The following is a 20,851-nucleotide window of genomic DNA, read 5'->3' as shown; positions in this document are numbered from 1 at the left end:
TTCAGGGAGATCAGAGACTGCACCCAAGCTGGTCTCCAGTGGGAGGAAGAGAAGGGAGAATTGGGCCTTGTCACCACCACTACTGCCCAAATCCACACTCTCAAATTTCAATCCAGTCTTTTATTCCTAAAATCATAGATGAAGATCTGGAAACATAGAATCACCATAAGGGAGTCCTAGATCCCAAGCTCAATCATAGGTCTCCAACTGAAAGATTCCTCAGACGTCAACTAGCAAAATGCTCTCATTTTGCAGATGAGGAAACTGAGGCCCAAAGAGGAAGCATAGAATAAACAGTGACTCTGGATTGAGAAGACCCAGGTCCAAATCTGAGGCTTACTACCTGTGTGACCTTGGACAAGTTTGTGACTTTCCCTGAGCCTCCATTACTTCATATATAAAATGGGGGCAGTAGGGGTGGAGGGGAACCAGATGGTTTTTGAGGTCTCTTATAGTCTTGCATCTATGACCCTCTTATCCTAAGTGACTTAACTAGGTCACACAAGTGGCAAATGGAAGAGCCAGGATTCAAATCCAGTCTTCAGCCTCCAAATCAAGGGCTGTTGATGGATTAAGGGAGCCTGCCTACAGAACCTGAGAGAAGTGGCTAGAACCTAATGTAACTTAAGCCAAAGGGCAGGGTCATCGTGGATTTCTTTCTCTCATGTCCTGAAGACCATTATACCAAAGGTTCTGATTAGATCCCTAGGTATATCTCTTCTTTTTCCTTCCCTGCGCCATCTTGGAGGTGCCAGCAAATGCTCCAGTTTTAGGGTAGGAGCTCACCTAGTGCCTTTCGCTTGTTACTCGTAGCCTTAAATATCTCCAGTTAAGCTACATAGCCTTTCTACAAATATGTTCAATAAAGGCCTATTACTTTCTGTTACATAGAAGAGCTACTCTAATTCTTCTAGGAAACCTCCTTTAAGTCTTCAAATGACTGGAGCATAGGGGATATGATATACAAAAATAAATCCTATAAAAAATGATACGTAACCCCAACCCAGAACCAAACCTCTGGATTTATATGGACCAAGCACAAATTGGGAAGCTTTTACATAATAATATGCTCTGGATTATGCGCCCACCCAGTGTTTTACCTGGGGACATCAGAATTTGGCTCATGTTGAAGTCTTCCCACAACACAAGGAAAAGTGTCATTAAATCCCTTGCAAGCACTCAAGGTAACATAACATCAACTATAGGGCTGGTCTTATTTAACTTTACAGAAAATTCAAATACTCACTCCTCACACAAAAACCCAAAGACAGGATAGTTCTCCATCTCTGGTGAGCATTGCATGCACAGGTACTGATGGAGTCCTCCGGACATATAAGATCTCTCCTAGAGTTGGTAACATCTTTCATCTCCAAAAGTGGAAAAATCAGGGACAGTATACCTCTGGTGAGCCTTATTTCTCCCAGGAAATCTTCCTCTGGACTTCGGGTAGTGCCAGGGGATTGTACCCTTCTCCTACACCGGGTAAAGCACTCCTGATTGCCCAGGTTGATACATGATAAGCAAATAAGAAAAGTACAAATCAAGTGCTATGTGAGGTCAGAGAAGGGAGAGGCATTACCAACCAGAGGAAAGGCAGGATTAGAGAAGGCTTCACACTAAGGTGTGAATGCTGGTAGTATTTACATTTTAAAAGAAGAACTTGTTGACCCAAGTGACTCTCTAATTGGTAGAGGGTTGAAGGAAAATATTTTTGAGGTCAGGGAGGACATTCCTATTCCCCTTGCCTCTGGACTACGGCCATCCTAAATGTCCTGCCCAAAGGTCAGAAAAGCAGAAATCAGCAAACTAGCTGAAAGGTGGCCAATACCTGTGTAACTTAACAGCTGGATTATGAGAAAAGGCTTTTATTTGGGACAAAATTGAATTTAAATGTCCCTATTGTAACTTTCCTAAGTGGTATTCCACTAAATATTTATTTTAAATGTATAAGTCAGTCAACAAACATTGCCAGGCTAAGTGCTGGCCATACAAAGAAAGGCAAAGAAAAAGGGCCTTTAACTCCTTTAAGCACCTGCCTCCTTTTGAGAAGCTTATGTTCTAATTGTTGTGGGCAATAAGTAAATATCTAGGAACATATGTGTGTATACATATATGTACACACATATATATATAATACATGCATGCAGAGAGAGAGAGAGAGACAGGGAGGGAGAGAGAGAGAGGGAGAGGGAGAGGGTGAGGGAAAGGAAGAGAGAGAGTAGATGCAAGGTAAACTAGAGGGGAAGGAATCAGCAACTGGGGTGTAGGAAAAGTCATCTGCTAAGAGAAAAATAATAACAGTAATGTTAACCTTCTACTAAAGTCCTCTGCTGATGTCTCACTGTGGTATGAAAGGGACTCCAGGCTCTCAAAGATTTTGATGAATTTTGATGAATCTCTGGCAGGTCCTACCAAGGGAAATAGAAGGTAACTAACATTCAGAGATGTCAACTGATGTGATGGGCCCAAGGCTAGTAATATCTTAAGTTTCAGATCCAAGACTTCAGCCCAAGTCTTCCAATTCCCTATCCTAGACTTTTTCCACTCAAAACTAAAACTGTAATAGCAGATCACTGAGAATACAGCCTGTCCTCAATTCTGTCTGTCAGCATAAACACCAAGCCAAAGACAGTCTGAACCCCTCCAACCTGTTCCAGTCAGAACAATGCCCAGGGAAGCTGATGAGGTGCTATTAATTGTCTGCCTCAAAGGCTTCAGTGATCAGGGGCCCGGTGATCAGCAAAAAGGATTTATTAAACCCTTACTCTGTCAGGAGTTGTGCTAAGTATTTGAGGATCCAACGAAAAGCCAAAACATGGTCCCTGCCCACATTGGACTCATATTTGAATGGAAGAGACAATAAGCAGCCATGTCTGTTATCTGAGAACGAGATGAGTTGTGGAGTTTGAAGGAACTTGCCACTATGGGGCCTAAAGGCATCAGAACTGACTAAAGTACAGTATCACCAATATTATTACTAAAGGATGGTGAATTTCTTAGTCACATAGAGCTCAAGTTACAGAGAAGAAGTATAATCTGTGCCGATGAAGAGAGTTTCCCTACAAAGAAACCAGTCTCAAAAGAATGAGGAAGTGACAGTGATAATACAATTCAATTCAACAAACATTGATTACTATGTTCCAGGGCTGGGCTTTGTGCTGAGGGCATGAGGCAAAAAGCACAAGCTTCTTGCTTTTCAGGAGCCTACTTTACTTGCTACGGAAATGCAACACATGCACCAGTAAGTATTTGAAAATATATACACAATAAACACAAAGAAATTTTGTAGGCACAACACTAACCATTAGAAGTTTCAGGGAGGGGCAGCTAGGTGGTACAGTGGGTAGAGCACTAGCCCCAAGGTCAGGAGAACCTGAGTTCAAATCCAGCCTCAGACACTTAATACTTACTAGCTGTGTGACCCTGAAGAAGAAGTATCAGGGAAAACCTCTTATAGAAAGTGCCACTCAATCTTAGCCTAGATTAGGGGCTAGCCTAGGGGTTCTAAGAGGCAGGGGTGAGGAAGGAGAGCTTTCTAAACATAAAGGATGTAACCTATGCAAAGTCACAGAAGTAGGACATGGAAAATGGAAGATAACTAAATCTGTTTTTGTTTTTTGGAAGGGGGAAGGCAAGGCAATTGGGGTTTCCCAAGGTCACAAGTTTCCCAAGGTCATAAGTTTCCTAAGGTTAAGTGTCTGAGGCTGGATTTGAACTCAGGTCCTCCTGACTCCAGGGCCAGTGCTCTATTCACTGGACCACCTAGCCACCCCTGAAGAAGTCATGTGATGTGCCCAAGGCTAGTAATAAAGAGCTTAAACTGCAGGTTGAGAGCTTGACCACAGATCTCCCAACTTCCTACCCTAGGCTTTTTGCACTCAGAATTAAAACTGTTATAGCAGATAATTGGAAATACAACCTGCTCTGAATTCTGTCTGTTGGCGTAAACACCAAGCCAAAGTTTATAATTCAGATCTGAGTCTCTCCAGCCTGATGCAGTCACAATACCCAGAGTTGCTGATAAGACCTTATTGTCCACCCCTAAGGACAGACCTTCCCTTTTAAGTCTTTTTTTATTCTTTATTCAGTCTTAATAAAGTATCTGAAGTCATGCTATTGTGGTTAATGCTTGGCAAGTGTTTAGCAGCTGTCACTGTGGCAGCAGGAGTGTGCCTGGTGCCAGTCCCCATTGTCACGACAGCCCCGGTGGTGTAAAGAGAGGGCCCTACAGGATGTAAGACAATACTGGGAAGGAAAAGGAGGGAATCCTCGACCTTGGGCTGGGGCCTGGTAGCAGGCCATTGAACCCTGGGTGTCTTGACAAGCTACAAGGAGTAAAAATTCTTGGAAGCCAAGAAGGACTGCAAGTGAAAAACAAAAGATTCTATCGTATAGGAAATAGAACAAAAATGCAGAGAAATTTGTTTTGTTTGGGAAGAAAAAATAAGCCATGGTGTACTGCACTGGGATCAGGTGTGAGCTGCATTCTTTCCTCAGAGGCGGAGATTTAGGAAGTTTGGTGCAGACTTGAAGGCAGACAGGTAACAAAAATGTTCCATGACAGAATTAGTCCTCAAAGTCAGCCAGGTCACTTTGGGCAGTGAAGGAACTTCTAGATGGTATAAACAAATTCTTTCATGAGGGAAGAAAAATTCCAGAGAAGCCCTCAGTAATAGAAACCAATAGTACAACTTTACCCTTATAGCAGTAATTATCTAGCCCTTTGAAAGTGTATAAAAAGCCAATTATATTATTCAGGCCAACAAACAAGGGAATACAGACATGGCCCAAAGTGCCAGAAAAATGCTGTATCTCCATTTCACTTTGGACAATGAAGACCCTGCATGGAACTGGCTGAAAAATTCCATGTCTGCAGCTAAGACAGGACTCAGACCTCTACATAGACTAATGAACATTATTAAGGACTCATAAAGAAGCAAAAGACAGTCAGTCCCTACCCTCAAAGAACTCACAATCTAATGGGAACACAACAGGCAAACAAATATATACAAAGCAAGCTATAAACAGGATAGATAGGAAATAATTAACACAGTAATCTTCCTTCCAGTCTTGGGAAAAACCATTTATCATAGAAGCATAGGGGGTTTTTAATTTTTTTAATTTTATTTTATTAGCATAAATGAGATTTCATAGGAAGACATAGGAGAAACATAGGAAATCTCATTAATTAAATAAATTATATTAATCTCATTAATATGGAAAATAGTCCCTAATAGCTAATGAAAGTTTTTATTCCATATGAAAATGTCATGGTTAAAATTTATTCTAATTAAATAAAATGTTGTTAAAAATTTCATTCATTTCATTTCTTGAAAATATGCATAGTTAATGAGATTTCCTGTGTCCAGACTTTAGGAACACCCCGTAGAAAAGGCCTTAGGGATTGACTAGTCAAAGTTCCAGCCCTTCTTTTTTATAGATGAGGAAACTGAGACCCAGAGTAAACCGCTGCTATGCTACAATTTTCATCTCATGGTTTACCTGAAGATGTTGTTTTGAGTGAGTACCATGTATATTTTAAGATTTACACAGACATATTTAAAGGTATCAATTTATAGGATACTTAGTGTTAAATGCCTTTGACAGTTTTAGAGAGGGCTCAAGGACCTAAATGATGAAGGTACCTTGTCCTGGATAAGGGTGTGCTGGTAAAGATTTAACAAACAGAAAAATAAATGTGTCCAGGCACATTTTTATGTTTAATCTGTTTTGTTAACATTTTTCTCTATCACTTTCTTAAGTCTAGACAATTAACAATAAGTCGAGCCTTAATTGGCAGTTTTCAGATTCCAAAGTGTAAGGGCTCCTGCTTCAAATTTAACAATCAGCTCTCCAGAACCATGTAAGTTGACTGGTTCCAGCACACTTCTGGACCTGTATTCTTATTCCAGGTTTGCCATGACAGTTTCAGAGGTGGAGCAATTCTGACTGGTTTATTCTCCCACTATGAGTCCCTTTCACTAGGGTTCAGACATCTTTGGCAGTGGACATTTCATGCTGCATTTGGCATCAAGAAACCTGAAGTCATTACCACATTTACCCCTTTATGTCCCTGAGCCTCAGTTTCCTCAACTGTTAACAAGAAAATAATAATGCTTACACTACCTACTACCTACTTTGCAGACTTATTGTGAAGACACTTACAAGTTCTCTAAACCTCATAGGTTTAAAATAATAATATAGAATAATAATAAATTATCTTAATTATATATGTTAAATATGTTAATTTTAAAATAATTATTGTTGCAAATTATGATATATTATCAATATGATTCTTCCTAAGAAAGGAAAGGGTTTGCAAGGGGACATAAAGGAACAGAATAACTGAGGCATTGCTAAAGATAATTATTCACTGAAAGTTTTTTAAAATTAAATCAATTGCAAATGTAAGTTTAAATGGTTTGGTTATTATTAAAGGGGATACTGATAGTAAATGATTGATTAAAGAGGGGGCACCTATCATGTGCTTCCATAGCAGCTTTTGGTCACTAAAATGCAGAGCTTTGATGTTATTCCTCAGCAAGTAATCAGGCCATACAGTCCAAAATAGTCCCCTCTTTAAGTACAATGGCCAATGAAGGAATTTTTGACATGAGAAACATTCACTTTCTCAGTGTTTCTCAGTGGGCTCATTTAGGCTCACATTGACAAAGCTCTTGGGAGAGTAAGAGCAAATAGTCCTATTGATGTTGGAGTTCGGGATACCTGGAGTCTGGTCCTGGCTCTGCCACTATCTTCTCATGAAACCATGACTAATTCTCTTTACTTCTCTGGGCTCCAGTTCCTCATATATCAAATATGGTCCCTTCCAACTTAGTAATTACAACAAACTTGCATTGTACTTTGAAAACAGTCAATGATATTGTCCCTGCCTGGTTTGGGTGACTCCAGTGAGGTGCTTGAATATAGATATCTTTCTAGCTTAAAATTCAATGATTCTAAATAATCTAGCTCTTCCTTGTAGGTCCCTGGTTCTTCTGGCATGTCCTGCAGCATTGCCTTATAGAAATGCTCAGGGGTACTATTCTTCTTTGTTCCATTTGTTCTTTTACTCCGTCATCTTGGCTCCCCCCCCCCTTTCCATTTGTTCTTAGCCTGAAAGGTTCAAAGGAAAGTGGGTATAATTTAACACCCAGGTAAAGAGATATCTTTAAATGCATACAATTTGACACATATTCCCCCAGGGGTCAAAGGAAGGAGTTGGACTTGAATCAGTTGTTCCTATTTCCAGAAGGGAAAACCCGAGGTCAAGTGGAAATAATTCATATAGAGGACACAGAGCCAAGACTCCTGTTCTAGGTAGTAGTAAGCTCATTGCTCCAGCCCCAGAAATGGTTCCAGAAGTGGAAAGGTGATAAAAGGAATATCCTTCCTAGTGATTTACTTGCCAGATACCTCCCTGGGAAAAGGACACTTCCATAGTCCCAGGCCCCAGGAATCCCTTCAGACAGAAAAGACTGGAGTCTACTATGGAAAGGGGGATTCTAAGAGAAAAGGAAGGGAAGGGGAAGTGTATCCTGGCTCAGGGTTTTGGATTGAAACCATGTGCAACTCAGTGGTTTCTTTCAACTTGTCGCCAAGGAAGCTTCAACCATTTCAGCCCGAGCTTTGCTCTTAAGTTTTTTTAGCCCTTCCAAATCTCAGATTGAAAACAAAATTAAGAAAGGCATAGAGGTGAGCAGGAAAGAGGGACGTACTGGAGGAAAGAGAGGTGTGCACCAGTTGTCTCTTTTTTCCTCTCTCTCCCAGAAAATGAGTGAGCTCCCTCTGTGGTGCCAATCCCAACTGGAACTAAGTGAAATAAATGGAGACAGTCTTTAGAGGGCATACATTTTTTCCTCAATACTCGTGCACCTCTCTAAATTAGAAAATACTATGACATATAGACAAGATTCCCCCTTTTCTTCCCAAGTGTATCCTACTTAACCTTATTAGGCCTCCCTGTGCACTCCAGTCAGTGCCTTCCTGGTAATAAAATAGAAATAATTCATTTTCTTGGCTGCACCATCAAATCTTCTACGAATTTATTCTAAAGGAGAAAAGGAAGGAGGGAGAATAAATGTGGCATTGGCTTTTCAATTGCGGTTTTTATTTCCATAAACCTTAGAGCACAAGAATGCATGAGATATTTACACAAATCTTTCCACAATTCCTGCGGCCTTTGGGAGCATTGCATCTGCATGACTTCACCACTGTGGCTGGTTTGTGCTGTTTCAGCAGCACTGCTTGCAACAGGGAACAAGCCATACCATGCCTTGTACGTATGTGTGTGCGCATGCTTAGAAGTGTATGTGTCTGTGTGTGTCCATTTATGCATGTATATGTCAATGGGAAGAATAGGGAAGGGGCAAGAAAGATAATTTATTTCTCCTCCCCTTCCCTTCCTATACCTTCTTATCTCACCAGTATGGATTTAATAACATCAAAATTTCACTTTGAGTTTAATCTCTCTCCAGACTTTCTTAGACTTTTATATGATGGGTGGTATTTTAGTTCCATATACTCAGATAGTTCAAGACGATTCCGTTTAGTACAGCAAACATTTACTCTATGAAATGCTGAGGATAACAAAGGCAAAAACAGCAGTCTCTTCTTTAAGGAATTTACATTCTTGGAAGGAATGAGGAAAGAAGGATGTACACAGATAAGTAACTACAAAGTAATCTTGGACATTCTCATTTTGGAAATGAGAAAGTAGGAAAGCTATTAGACGTGAGAAAAAAGTATAATTTTGTGGACTCTTGGAATAGTAACAGTACATAACAATAATAATATTTTATGGAAACAAAGTCAATGCACATTCAACAAATCAACATGTATTTATCGTGATGATGCTTCTTATATGCCGGATACTTTACTAAGCAGGAGGGAATACAAATTCAAGCAAAAAGAAAGAACCTCCCTATCTTCATGAAGTTTATATTTTAATGAAGAGATACAACACAGAAAAGGGAGCTGGAAAGGAGAAGGGGGGAAGTTATGCCACAGGGCATTCAGAGGATGAAGGATGGCTGGGTTAGGCCTTTCCTCAAAATGGAGGCACAAAGAGGAATTCACCAATGGAAGAAGTTCCATCCCTCCACCAAGGTTGGAGGGAGCAGCAAAGAGGAGATTCAAATCAAAGGTTTGTGCCCCGGTATTCTCTAAGATGTTGAAGGCATTTAGGATTTATAAAGTAGTTTTCTCCTTCTAATCCTGTGAGTTAGAATCACAACATTTGACAATTAGATGGGGAAAGGGCCTCAGCAGCCATTTAGTCCAACCCATCCCTTAAAGGAATCCCTACCAAAACATATCTGACAAGGAGACATCAAGTACTTCTGTAAAAATAAGAAAACTGAGGTTCTGAAATGTCTTTTCTTAGGACACATAGTAAATGACAGAGTCAAAACTAGGAATCCACTTCTCATAACAACTAGTCCAATGCTAGCTACCTTGCTTCCTGCTGCCCCTTTTTTTGTGCAGATGAGTTGAAATAAGGAGCCACCTGGTTGAAGGTATCGTGGGTATAAAAAAAATCTTTATCAAGTAATTAATTTTAGAAGGCACTTATGACAAAGGGTGTTCAGTTCATTGTTCTCAAGCAATTCAGCCTTCCATGGAGGCAGCAGTTTTACCATCCCTGCCTCCTGACACCGCTTCTCTAGGGCAAAGAGAGGCTTTTGGCAGTCAAGTTAAGAAAAAAGGAGCAGTCACAGAATAATGCATAGACATATTATCCCAGATCTAAAAGTCTTCAGCCTTAAGTATCAGTGCTACTACAAATCTCTAGGAAAAATTAAAGTTCCCCCAACCTACAACTGGTATCAAACCCACTATTCTCTTGAGAGAATACAAATTTATGATAAATGTTCCCCAAGTTTCTTCTCCATTGCTCATCTCAGCTTAAGCTCTGTGCTCATCATCAATAGAATGATAATAAGCCTTTGTAAATAGTGTTGGTGAGTTTTCAAGACACACCTACACGTAATTTTCTCCCAACTTGTCCTATGCTTTGAGAAAGTTGATTCTTTGAGGACCCCAACTCAAACTCTAACCAGTATTAGTTAGTTCAAGATTCCAGAAGGATAATGATTATAAGTTTGGTATATTTGGCTCCAGAGCTGTGAGTTGCAAATTATAAGTTCACTTGCTTAATCATAGGAAATTAAGCAGAGGCCCTCCACCCTTGTTTTTCTTTGTCATGGTGACCAAGCCCAGTGTGGCGGAGGTGACTCAACTCCATGGAAAGCCCCCCAAATTTGTTTTTGTGTCTCTGGACCATTCTCTCTTGTCCATCATGAGCAGGTGTCCATCTTATGACGATTCACTAGTCAGTGAAGATGCCCTCTGCTTTACCCACCTTATGACCACCTAGTCAGTGGAAATATTCCTTGCTTCACCCAACTTATAACCCTGCTGACAAATCGTTTTTGCTTATGTATCATGTCAACCAATGGAATTATTCCATATTTGTTATAGCTGTTCTTGAATGTCTAGATATCTAGCTCTATAAATATAGGACCTGGGAAGGACAGGGCTTCTCAGATAGTGAGGAATATCTGAGGTCCACTTTATTAGAGGGGACCATGGACTCTTTAATAAAGTGTCATTGGCTCAGAGCTCTGCCTAAATCTCTCTTACTGTAAGTTGGATAATTTTTATTGCCACAGCTTATTCCCCACATCACTATTTCCTCTATAAAATTCCCTTTAAGGGGGCAGCTAGGTGGCATAGTGAATAGAGCACCAGCCCTAGAGTCAGGAGGACCTGAGATCAAATCTGGCCTCAGACACTTAACACATACACACACACACACACACAAACTAGCCGTGTGACATTGGGCAAGTCACTTAACCCCAATTGCCCTCCAAAAAGCAAAAAATAAAAAACGAAATTCCCTTTAAATTAAAATTTCCCTTTAAAAACTGAAAAATGAAAGTCAGTCAGACCTGAAAGGAAGAGTTGTCTTTTCAACGAATGTTTGCTAAGTACTGGCTCTGGGTAAGGAGTTATGCTATGTGTCCATGGAGCCTATTAGGGGTTTGTTTGGTTTTTTCCAGAATAATAGAAAAACTACTTGGGGACTATTTCAACCATCACCAAAAATGGAGTCCCCTCTGAAGCGAGAAGGGAACAGCTGTATGACAGCTGCACAGCAGCCCAGGAACTCCAGATAGGAATGGACGAGCCCATTATCCAATTGAAAGTAAAGGAGAATGTGTTTGCAGCAAGGAAAATGCAATTACCCTGGCTGGAATGCATCCAGAAGTTCTCAGTCCTCCAGTGGGAACATCCCGAGTCACAAGGATTCAAAATTATCTATCTCCAAAGCAAAGTTCCCACATACCTTTCTCAGGGACAAAATGTCTCTATTAAATCAATAAACTCCACCTGCTCCATCATCAGCGTCTATATGAAAGCAGGGAAATGTGAATTTTTATGAATGTTTGTGGGCAATTCACTTAACCTCTTATTGCTCTAGGCAATTCTCTAAGACTCTTAAGTTACCAAGGACCTGTAGAAAATACTGACCTGCACAGTCAGAGGGAGTTGCCTCATTTGGGAGTTCCCTATACCAAAGAAATCATTGTCTCTATCCCCTCACAAAGTTTTATGCATTTCATTTTTAAGCAAGAAATGAGAGAAGAAAGAGATTCTTCCAAGCTTACCTCCCTCACCAAAGGAAAAGAATTGGACCAATTAATTAAGAGTACCTTAAACCTTCCAAGCAAAACATTGTGGAGTACATTATCTTGCATATAGTAATTTATCTCTGCGGCACGAAAAATAATATCTGGGAATAGATTTTTTTTCCTTTGCCAAAAAGGACTAATTCTTTATACAATGTAAACAGACCATATACAATCCTGTATGGAGTATAAGTTTAACAGTGTTTGAAGGTAATCTAGGAAATGACTCAAACCATCATACCTCACCACCTCCCTGCAAACATAAATAGAAGTACAGAGAAATCCTCCACGGGCTTGATTTTCAATAGCAATTTAGTATGAAACAAGACATACAATATCCTGGACCTGACAAGGTTATAGTGCACAAGAATGTTGTCAGAAGGCATAAGTGGATGATCTGAAATCCTCTATGCTTCATCTACCATGGGAGAACTATGGTGAAATAGTTATATAGAATCAATCTTTATTTCTATATTTCTGGCCCATTTGGATAGAAGTTATAAGGGCTCTACCAAAAAACCTAGGTTTAATTGGAAGAAAAATGTAAATTCTGCATGTACATGAGGTCAAACATCTGGGTGTTTCAGAATGGCTAGATATCTGACAGATTGTGTTTCTCACATTTCATCCAAATATTGGCAATGGTGTAGAGGTAAATGTTAAATTTGTTTGGAAGGGTCCTAGACTGGGTTAGAATTTCCAATGACAGCTAAATCAGGGATGAGCTGTAACCACTCTGGTCGCCTTCCTCACCAGGCAAAAGAGGCATTTGATAGAAAACATATAAAATGTACAAGTCTGAAATGATGTTTCATTTAATGGGTTCTTGTTCATTTCTACATAGAGGTCAATGTGATAACAAGAGCTACAAAACCTGTAGCCCAAAGGCTCTGAGTCCAAATATATTGTTCCATGCCAAAGTCCTATTCATTGAAACCACCAACTCTCCTAGTGAGTTAGTCCTGCTTTTAAATTTAACCTCACCTACATAAATCCATTTCAGTCTTACACCAAGCTGTATTTCTTCTCCCATTATCTTATTCAGACTATTTTTGTTCAGATAAGTGAAATGTGTTTAAAACCAACCAAAGTCATTGACGATTATTCACTTCCAGACCCAAAAATTACAATGGAGACCTCCGAGAGGACTGATGAGATAAGAAAAACTGTAGTTCATGCAGTTAGATGACACTAGGGTTGTGCTGACATGGATTTAAATGTGTCTTGTTAACTGGTCAAGATGCCTTTGTCCCAGCTAGTTATCAATCGTCTCCAAGGCATACAGTGAAGCAGATGAAGGGATTGGAAGTAATCAGAAGAGCCATTTTTTTGCCCCACGTAGTTCACAATTGCATATCCACCAAATATTCTCTAGTTCCACCTGGGTTTGCATCTAACATTTGGGTTGACATCTAAAATTTCATGGAGAAAGAAGCTCTGTTGTCCCTCGTGTTCATAAAAGAATATAAAGAGAGGGGCCATGAGAACAATGCACCAAATCCTCTAAATACCTGGTGATAATGAAGGGAGCTTTAAAAGAAATGCTTTTAGTACCCTCAGAAACCCGTGCCTCTCTAAGCATCATTACTGCCCCATGCCTCTCCAAGCATCATTACTGCCCCATGCCTCTCCAAGCATTCATTACTGCCATTGTTGCAAATCCACCACCTCAGGATACCTGAGCATTCTAATCTATATTTTACAACAGCTTGTAGGCTATGGTAAGCCAAGACACAGACAGCTTTTGAACGACCATCTGGTTGAAGGGGAAGCAAAGTCATAGACAGAGTTAAGATCTATTTCAGCCATCCTCATTCAACCATGATCCATTTCTACCAGACAGCAGCTCTCACTGTGATTGGTCCAGACAGCATATTCCCTGAAATGGCTTGCTTAACCAGACCAGTTTGGTTATTAAGAAACAAACTTCCCTCTACAACTTCCCTCGCTTCATATTGATGAAAGCTAGAAAAATGTTGACATTACTGGTTTGGAACAAAGTTCTGAAATACCATGTTGCTATGATATTTAGGACATCACAAGACTGTTATTTTGAAACTTTCTAGATCTTGGGTGCAATACCAGGAGCAATCAGAAGGGGTTTAACAACACCTTTAAAAAATAAATAAAATGATGGGGGGGCCGGGATAATACTGGGAAATGAATAGCCGCAGGGCTGGATGCAAGCATTCAACATGTAGAAGAGGTGATCTTGTTTTTCCAGCCAAAAGATGAACCTGTCCTGACCCACTGCCATTACATATGTCTACCCTTTAGGTTGTACCTGGTAGATGTTTTTGAACTTTGTGACCCTTTTAATTTCATATAAATATTTATCCTTGATAAGAGACAGCCACAATAATGACAAACATTTGCTAAGCACTTGCTGTGTGCCCTGGGCAATGTACTAGATGTTGGGAAAGACAATGTATAGATAAGATATGATCTCTACCCACAAAGAACTTAGCATTTAATGTGAAAGAAAGAAAGGAGTATTCACAGAGCCCCTAATATGTGCCAGGCACTACCCTAAGGACTTAATAAATATCTCATTTGACCATCACAACAACCCACAGAGAGAGGTTTTATTATTATCCCCATTTTGCAATTGAGGAAACTGAGGCAAACAGAAGTTAAGTGATGTGACTTGCCCAGGATGGCATCCTAATAAGTGCCTGAGGCCAGATTTGAACTCATATCTTCCTGACTCCAGACCTAGTGCACTCTTCTGTGCCACCTATCTGCCAAGATGCCAACACAATAATATTATATGATCTTGCATGATACATTAACAAAAAAAATTGTTATGTGAAAAATGAGGGAGAAAGTCTTTCTTTACTTAAAATGGAGGCAGGTCAATAAAAATTAAAGTAGGCAACATCTGAGCTAGGCTTTAAAAAATGGAATTCAAAAACAAAGAGAGGTAGGATGTAAGGGCTGATAAAAAAAAAGGGGCCAATTCTGTCAGAGAATAAATATCTGGGAGACAGCAAGAACCAAATAAACCATGAGCGTATTCATGCCTTTGGACTTACGCTGGTGTTAAAGAATGTATTGTGGTAAAAAACAAAAACAGCAAGTTTTCAAACATAGTGAAAGAAATATGAAGAATGAGTTATCATCGTTCAGGTGCAATAAATCAATGTGTGTCACGGTGAGAGAGGTGAGTTCTGTGAGAGAAGACTTTCTGAGAGTGTGAGAGAGGCTTGGTTTCAGAGACCATGGGAAGTGTGAGTAAAAAAGTAAGGGCCTTAATCCTAACCCTAAACCTAAAATCAATTCCTACACAATGATAGAAGTGTCAGTAGCCATGGGAGACGCTGGTAGCCAATTGATTCTGTATCATATCTAAATGGCAACTTTCTGGATCTCATGTAACCTCTGCAAGGAAAATAATTAATAACAATATATAGTCATATCTAAATATGAAACTATATACTATATAGAGAGTCTTTAAGGTTTATAAAGCACTATATATGGGGGTGGCTAAGTGGCGCAGTGAGTAGAGCACCAGCCCTGGAGTCAGGAGGACCTGGGTTTGGATCCAGCCTCAGACACTTCACACACATACACAAGCTGGTTGTGTGACCTTGGGCAAATCACTTAACTCCAATTGCCCTACCCTTCCCCTCCAAAAAAAATATAAGACATACATAGATATATATATGTATGTATATATACACATATGTATATGTATATAGGATAAATTGAAGATAATACAGGGAAGGCACAGGAATTAAGGGAGACTAAGAAAGGCCTGTTTGAGTGGGGTGGTGCTATCAAAGGAGAGAAGGTAGAATTTTAGTTGAGACTTGAAGGAAGACAGGAGGTAGAGATGAAACAAGCATTTATTAACTGCTTACTATATGCCAGGCACTGTGCTAAGTGCTTTACAACTATCTCATTTTACCCTCATAATACCCATAAGCAGTCTTATTATCCCCATTTTATAGTTGAGAAAACTGAGGCAGACAGAATAAGTGACTTGCCCAGGATCACAGAGCTAGTAAGTGTCCAAGGCTGGAGTTGAACTCAGGTCTTCCTGACTTCAGGCCCAGTGTTCTAACCACTGCACCATATAGCTAGGAAAGAAAGGCTGAGGGATGACAAGAATACTCTAAAAATGGTTTGTACCTGCTTGATTCAGGGAGTTGATCTGATTGGAGGAAAGTTTTAATGTTGGAGGCTGATTGAAGAGAGTAGCATCCATGCTGCAGGAAGAGTTGGTTGGTGGGAAAAGTTTACTGGGGAAAGGCTACCTTTCTCTCTAGCATCATAGCTTGAGGGCAAGAAAATCACTCAAAGATTTACCTACTATTTTCTTGACAATCCTGTATGTCTTGAAAGGGGTAATCCCTTGAAGTCCATACAGTCAACTCAAATACCTTCGTGGATCATTGACTGAAAGGAAACTCCTTTTCACTAAAATAGTGTCACAATGCATCAGTACACAGCCCAGGGAGCAGATCTAGGAAGTTTTACAAATCCCTGACCTAAGTCTGCTATTTGCTAAAAGAGTTTAATATCTCTTCAGAAATCCAAGAGGGGCAGAGAGGCAACTTTGTGCAACAGAAAGCACAGAGGACCAGAAATGGTCCTGCCCAGAAAGTGACCCATGGTTCAGACTATACCCCAAATAGACCACAAATATCTAAAGCTGCAATCCAGAAGCATGAGCTAACTGAGAAAATAGGCTTCTTCACTCACAGGCCTCACTACTGGGTTTATGTAACTGTGTCCACTGTCCCCAGGGATGCCATATGCTTTGACGGGAGAACACAAACAAGATTTGTTAGTGGACCGTTATGTGGTATTGTACTTATTCTTACTTTTGTCTTTCATTTAGTAAATATTATACTATGATTACTCTTCTTTTACTTTCTCATCTTGTAAATGTTTCATATTTTAAAATTAATTATGTCATTGTATTGTTGTTACTCATTTGTATACATAGGAAACACACAGGTGGGGATTCAGGAGCTAATGTGCTGAATGTTAGGAGTGTATCTTCCCCACTAGGATTAAACCCAAAGGCTCTGACACAAATCAACAAGTATTTATTAAGGACCTCTTAGGTTCCAGGAACTATGTTAAGGGCTGAGGTTACCAAAAAAGGCAAAAGAAAGTCCCTTCTCTCAAGAGGCTCACAGTCAAATGGGGGAGACGTGAACAACTATATACAAATAAAATATATGCAGGATAATTTGGAGGTAATCACAAAGAAAAGACACTGGCATTCAGAAGGATCTGAAAAGACTTCTTCCAAAAGGTGAAATTTTAACCAGGATCTGAAAGAAGTCATGGAAGCCAGGAGGTAGATCTGAGGAGGGAGAGAATTCCTAGCATGGGGGAACAACCAAGGATAATGCAGAGTTGGTGGGGGGGGGACAGAGAGTCCTATGTGTGAGCAACAGAGAAGAGTAAATTGTCACTGGATCATAGAGTAAGGTATAAAAGGCTGGAAATGTATGAGGGGTTTTACAAGCCAAAAAAGAATTTTATATTTGAACTTGGGGCTAATAGAGAGCTAGTAGAGTTTACTGAATTGGGGCAGAAGGAGTCAGACATTGTGCTTTAGAGAAAATCAGTTTGATAGCTAAGAGGAAGATTAAAGTGGCAGAGAGACCAACCATCAGGGTATTGCAAGAGTCTAGGCATGAAGTGATAAGGGCCTGCTCCAGGGTGGTGGTGGTATCAAAGGACAGAAGGGGGCATGTATGAGAGATGTTACAAAGGTAGAGTGAATAGAATTTGGCAACTATTCGAATCTCAGTGGGAAGGGAGGATAAGAGAGTGAGAAGCCAAGGATGACAGGGTAACTAGGAAGACAGTGGTGTCCTTGACAGGAGGAGTAAAGTTAGGAAGAAAGGAGGGCTTTGAAGGAAAGTAATTTGTTAAGTTTTAGACATGTTGAGTTTAAGATGTCAATGGGACAGCTAGTTCAAAATGACTAATAGGCAGCTGAAGAACTGAATTGTGAGAGTGTGGTGGCTATGTTTGCTTCCTCCACACCAAAGAACCCTTTCAGACCTGCCCACATGAGTACAGGTTGGGCTGAGGGAAACATCACACACAGAGATAAGGGGGATTGGAAGCCACATCAGACACTAAGCCATACACTACCGTTCAAAAAGCAAATAAAACCTCTTCTTGTTGCCCTTAGCATTCATCGCATGCATAAGCTCACTGAGTTCAGCCTGAAAAAATATCTTTAGGACAATTTCACGCTTTTCCATGTATCCTTAGTTATTTGTGCTGCTCCCGTGGGCTATACATATTCTTAAAAATCTTTTTTTTTACAGTGAACTTACTACATAGGTATATCCACAGTCTCTTTAAACAACTACTTTTTTTCCTCTAACTAACTTCTTAGGATTAACTAGTGTCAGATTTAGGACTAGAATCCATAATTTTCCTGATACCAGATTAGTTTTCTCTCCAAAAGTCTCTCCACTGGGAGAAATCTCATCATCCTTGGGTAGTGGCAGCGAAAAAAAAAAAATCCAAGCTGCTCCAAAAGGTAGTTTGTCAGTTACACATACACATATACCTCACACTTATGAAGACATGTAAGTATTAAAAAATATAAGAGGAGTGCCTAGGTGGCGCAGTGAGTAGAGGAATCAGGAGGACCTGAGTTCAGATCCAACCTCAGACACTTAACACACACACACACACACACACACACACACACACAAAAACTAGCTGTGTAGCCTTGGGCAAGCTACTTAACCCCAATTGTCCTCCAAAAAGGCAAAAAATAAACAAATAAATAAATAATATAATATAATATAAAAAATACCTATTAAGTTGAAAGATTCCCAAAGATAGATATTTCAAGTTTAAAAAAATTACACCCCTCCCTCCATGGTAACATAATCAGGATGACAGAACTGGTTTGCAGTTGCTATCAATAGCTTTAGAAAGGGTATCAAATGCTTTCCTACTCTTGAGTCTAGCTAAAAGCAATGGGTTTTTTTGGGTTTGATTTATTTGTTTGTTTGTTTGTTTGTTTTTGCTATAGTTGCCTGCTGCTGCCATTAAACTATGTTGGTCAAACTGTTCTGGGAAGATGGAGAACAACAGAGGCTGGTGAGGGTTCTGTAGGAGCACCCTCTGTGGTCTGCTTTCCTAGCTGACTTTACCTGTATTCCTGTATTGTGTGTTTCCCTAAGGAAGGACTTCTGTATTGGGATGTGCTTGAGAGTTTAAACACAGAATATACCAGTGGACAGCATATAACATGGCCAGGAGGCAGTGATGACTCCGTGTCACAAGTTCATTAATATCCATATCCTTGAACAACATCTATTGAGCTTTTGTCATTCTATCTACCATACCTGTGTCACACATTGTGTTCTGGTTCTTGGTCTAACCCACTAAACAAATTGAACCCTGGGTAACAGCAAGTATTTAAACAAATCTGTGCATACCTCAAGCCACATGGTATTTCCTTAACATAACTACATATAATAAAAGCCTAAAATGCTGTGGTAGTTTACAAAAATACTTCTTAATCCTGTTCCCTTCTACCCCTATCAAAGGGCTCCACTACATTGAAACATTCTGTTGCCAGTGACCAGAACAGTTCAGAGAAAGCTGAAAAGGTTTTTGGAGAATTGGCCTGAAATTCTAAGATTTTGTAATTTATAATTGAGAATATCATTTTTACAAGCCATGATGCATATAAATGCCATTATAGCATATGTAGTATTGTGCACACTTGAGCCTTGGTATTTCTAACAAGATAACAAAACCATCAGGTGAATAAGAAGCCAATGCCTACAACCACAATTATTACAGTATATCCTACTGAGAGCATTCACTCTACTTCCTGACCTGGGTTGGTTATAATTAGGAGCTTGCTTTTATTGATTATAACACATACACACACACACACACACACACACAGTAGACTGCAAAGACAGGGGATACTTTATGCATACAAAGCAGGGCAATGATCAGTAAGAAACAATTGGATGAAATCAATATTTAAAAATATCTCTAAGTCTATGGAGATTTTGAAGAGATCTGAAAAAGGAATATGAAACTTAATAGTTTACTTAATAAATGTGGATTAGAAATTGTAAGACCCACAAATGTCTCTACCACTCCATTATATTTATGTAGAGAAATGCATTAGTCATAAAGATGAGTAACCATTCTCGGGTTTGAAATAGTAAGGTGGTTTTATAAATTAACATGGATCCCAGTTCTAGTCCTTTTTTGCTTGATTTTAAAATAGTAGCCATCATACTTAGCAATTCAGCTAGTGTTATCCTGAGAATAACCCCAGGAATTCTGCCCATATGCCTTAAGACCAGCCTTGAATCTTGAACTTTTAGTTCCTCCTTTTTCTCAAAAACAAAAACAAATCAAAATCATTCTTTAGCTTTTCAAGACTTTACTTCTAGATGTCACTTACCCACTAGGATTAGTTGCAGGTTTCCTCTTCCCTTCCCCTGGTAATCAATAAATACTTGAGTATTTCTATGGACAAATAATTGTGTGAGGCCCATTAAGGCACAAAAAGATGATACCAGGATGTTCTCTACCATCTAGGAATTTAGGATCTTCTAGGAGGGATAAGGTATATACACAAGGCAATGTGTAAGTAGTCATAAGACATACAAAGTGTTACAGAAGTCAAGAGGAAAGGAGGTTACTTATGCTTCATGATGGAAGTAAAATATGAAGTGGGCCTTGAAGTATAGTTAAGATTTTTACAAGTAGCATAAATTAAAAAAACAAATATGAATGAAGGCATGTTCTAAGAATGAGTCCAATTTGGCTATAGCATTGATAGTGTATGTGAAAACAGTGAGAGATAAAACTGGGAAGGTAGGTAGGAACCAGATCATAAAAGGCCTCAGTGACAACCTAAGAAGCTTAAACTTTGTTCAAGAGGCAACTGGGGGCCAGTGACATTTTTGTTATTGTTGCTGTTATATGTTTGTTTGTTTTTTAGCAGAGGAATAATGTAATCTAAGATGAGTTGTAGAAAGATTAATCCGGAGGTGGTAAGATACCTGAGGAGAAAATGTTAAGGCAAGGCAGAGGCAGCTGGAATGAGCCTAATGAGAGGTAATGGGAGCCAAGGGTACTGTCATGGTTGTCAGTGGGATCAAAAAGAAAAAGACTTGAAAAGTAGAACTAAT

General features: G+C 39.6%; 1 long non-coding RNA gene across 1 annotated transcript; it reads left to right on the top strand.

Moving 5' to 3' along the window:
- Nucleotides 1–16,417: 16,417 nt before the first annotated feature.
- LOC138170094 (uncharacterized) lies at nucleotides 16,418–19,179 on the top strand. The gene is made up of 2 exons (XR_011170539.1): nucleotides 16,418–16,503; nucleotides 18,718–19,179. It is a non-coding gene; the product is annotated as an uncharacterized lncRNA (long non-coding RNA).
- Nucleotides 19,180–20,851: the final 1,672 nt, after the last annotated feature.

Source organism: Petaurus breviceps, unplaced genomic scaffold (genome assembly GCF_028583685.1).
Source record: "Petaurus breviceps papuanus isolate PSGF00001 unplaced genomic scaffold, PetGlider_PUasm1.0 38, whole genome shotgun sequence".
In the NCBI taxonomy this organism is placed as follows: Eukaryota; Metazoa; Chordata; class Mammalia; order Diprotodontia; family Petauridae; genus Petaurus; species Petaurus breviceps.
Note: the sequence above shows the minus strand (reverse complement) of the source record. Positions and strands in the feature narration are given on the sequence as shown.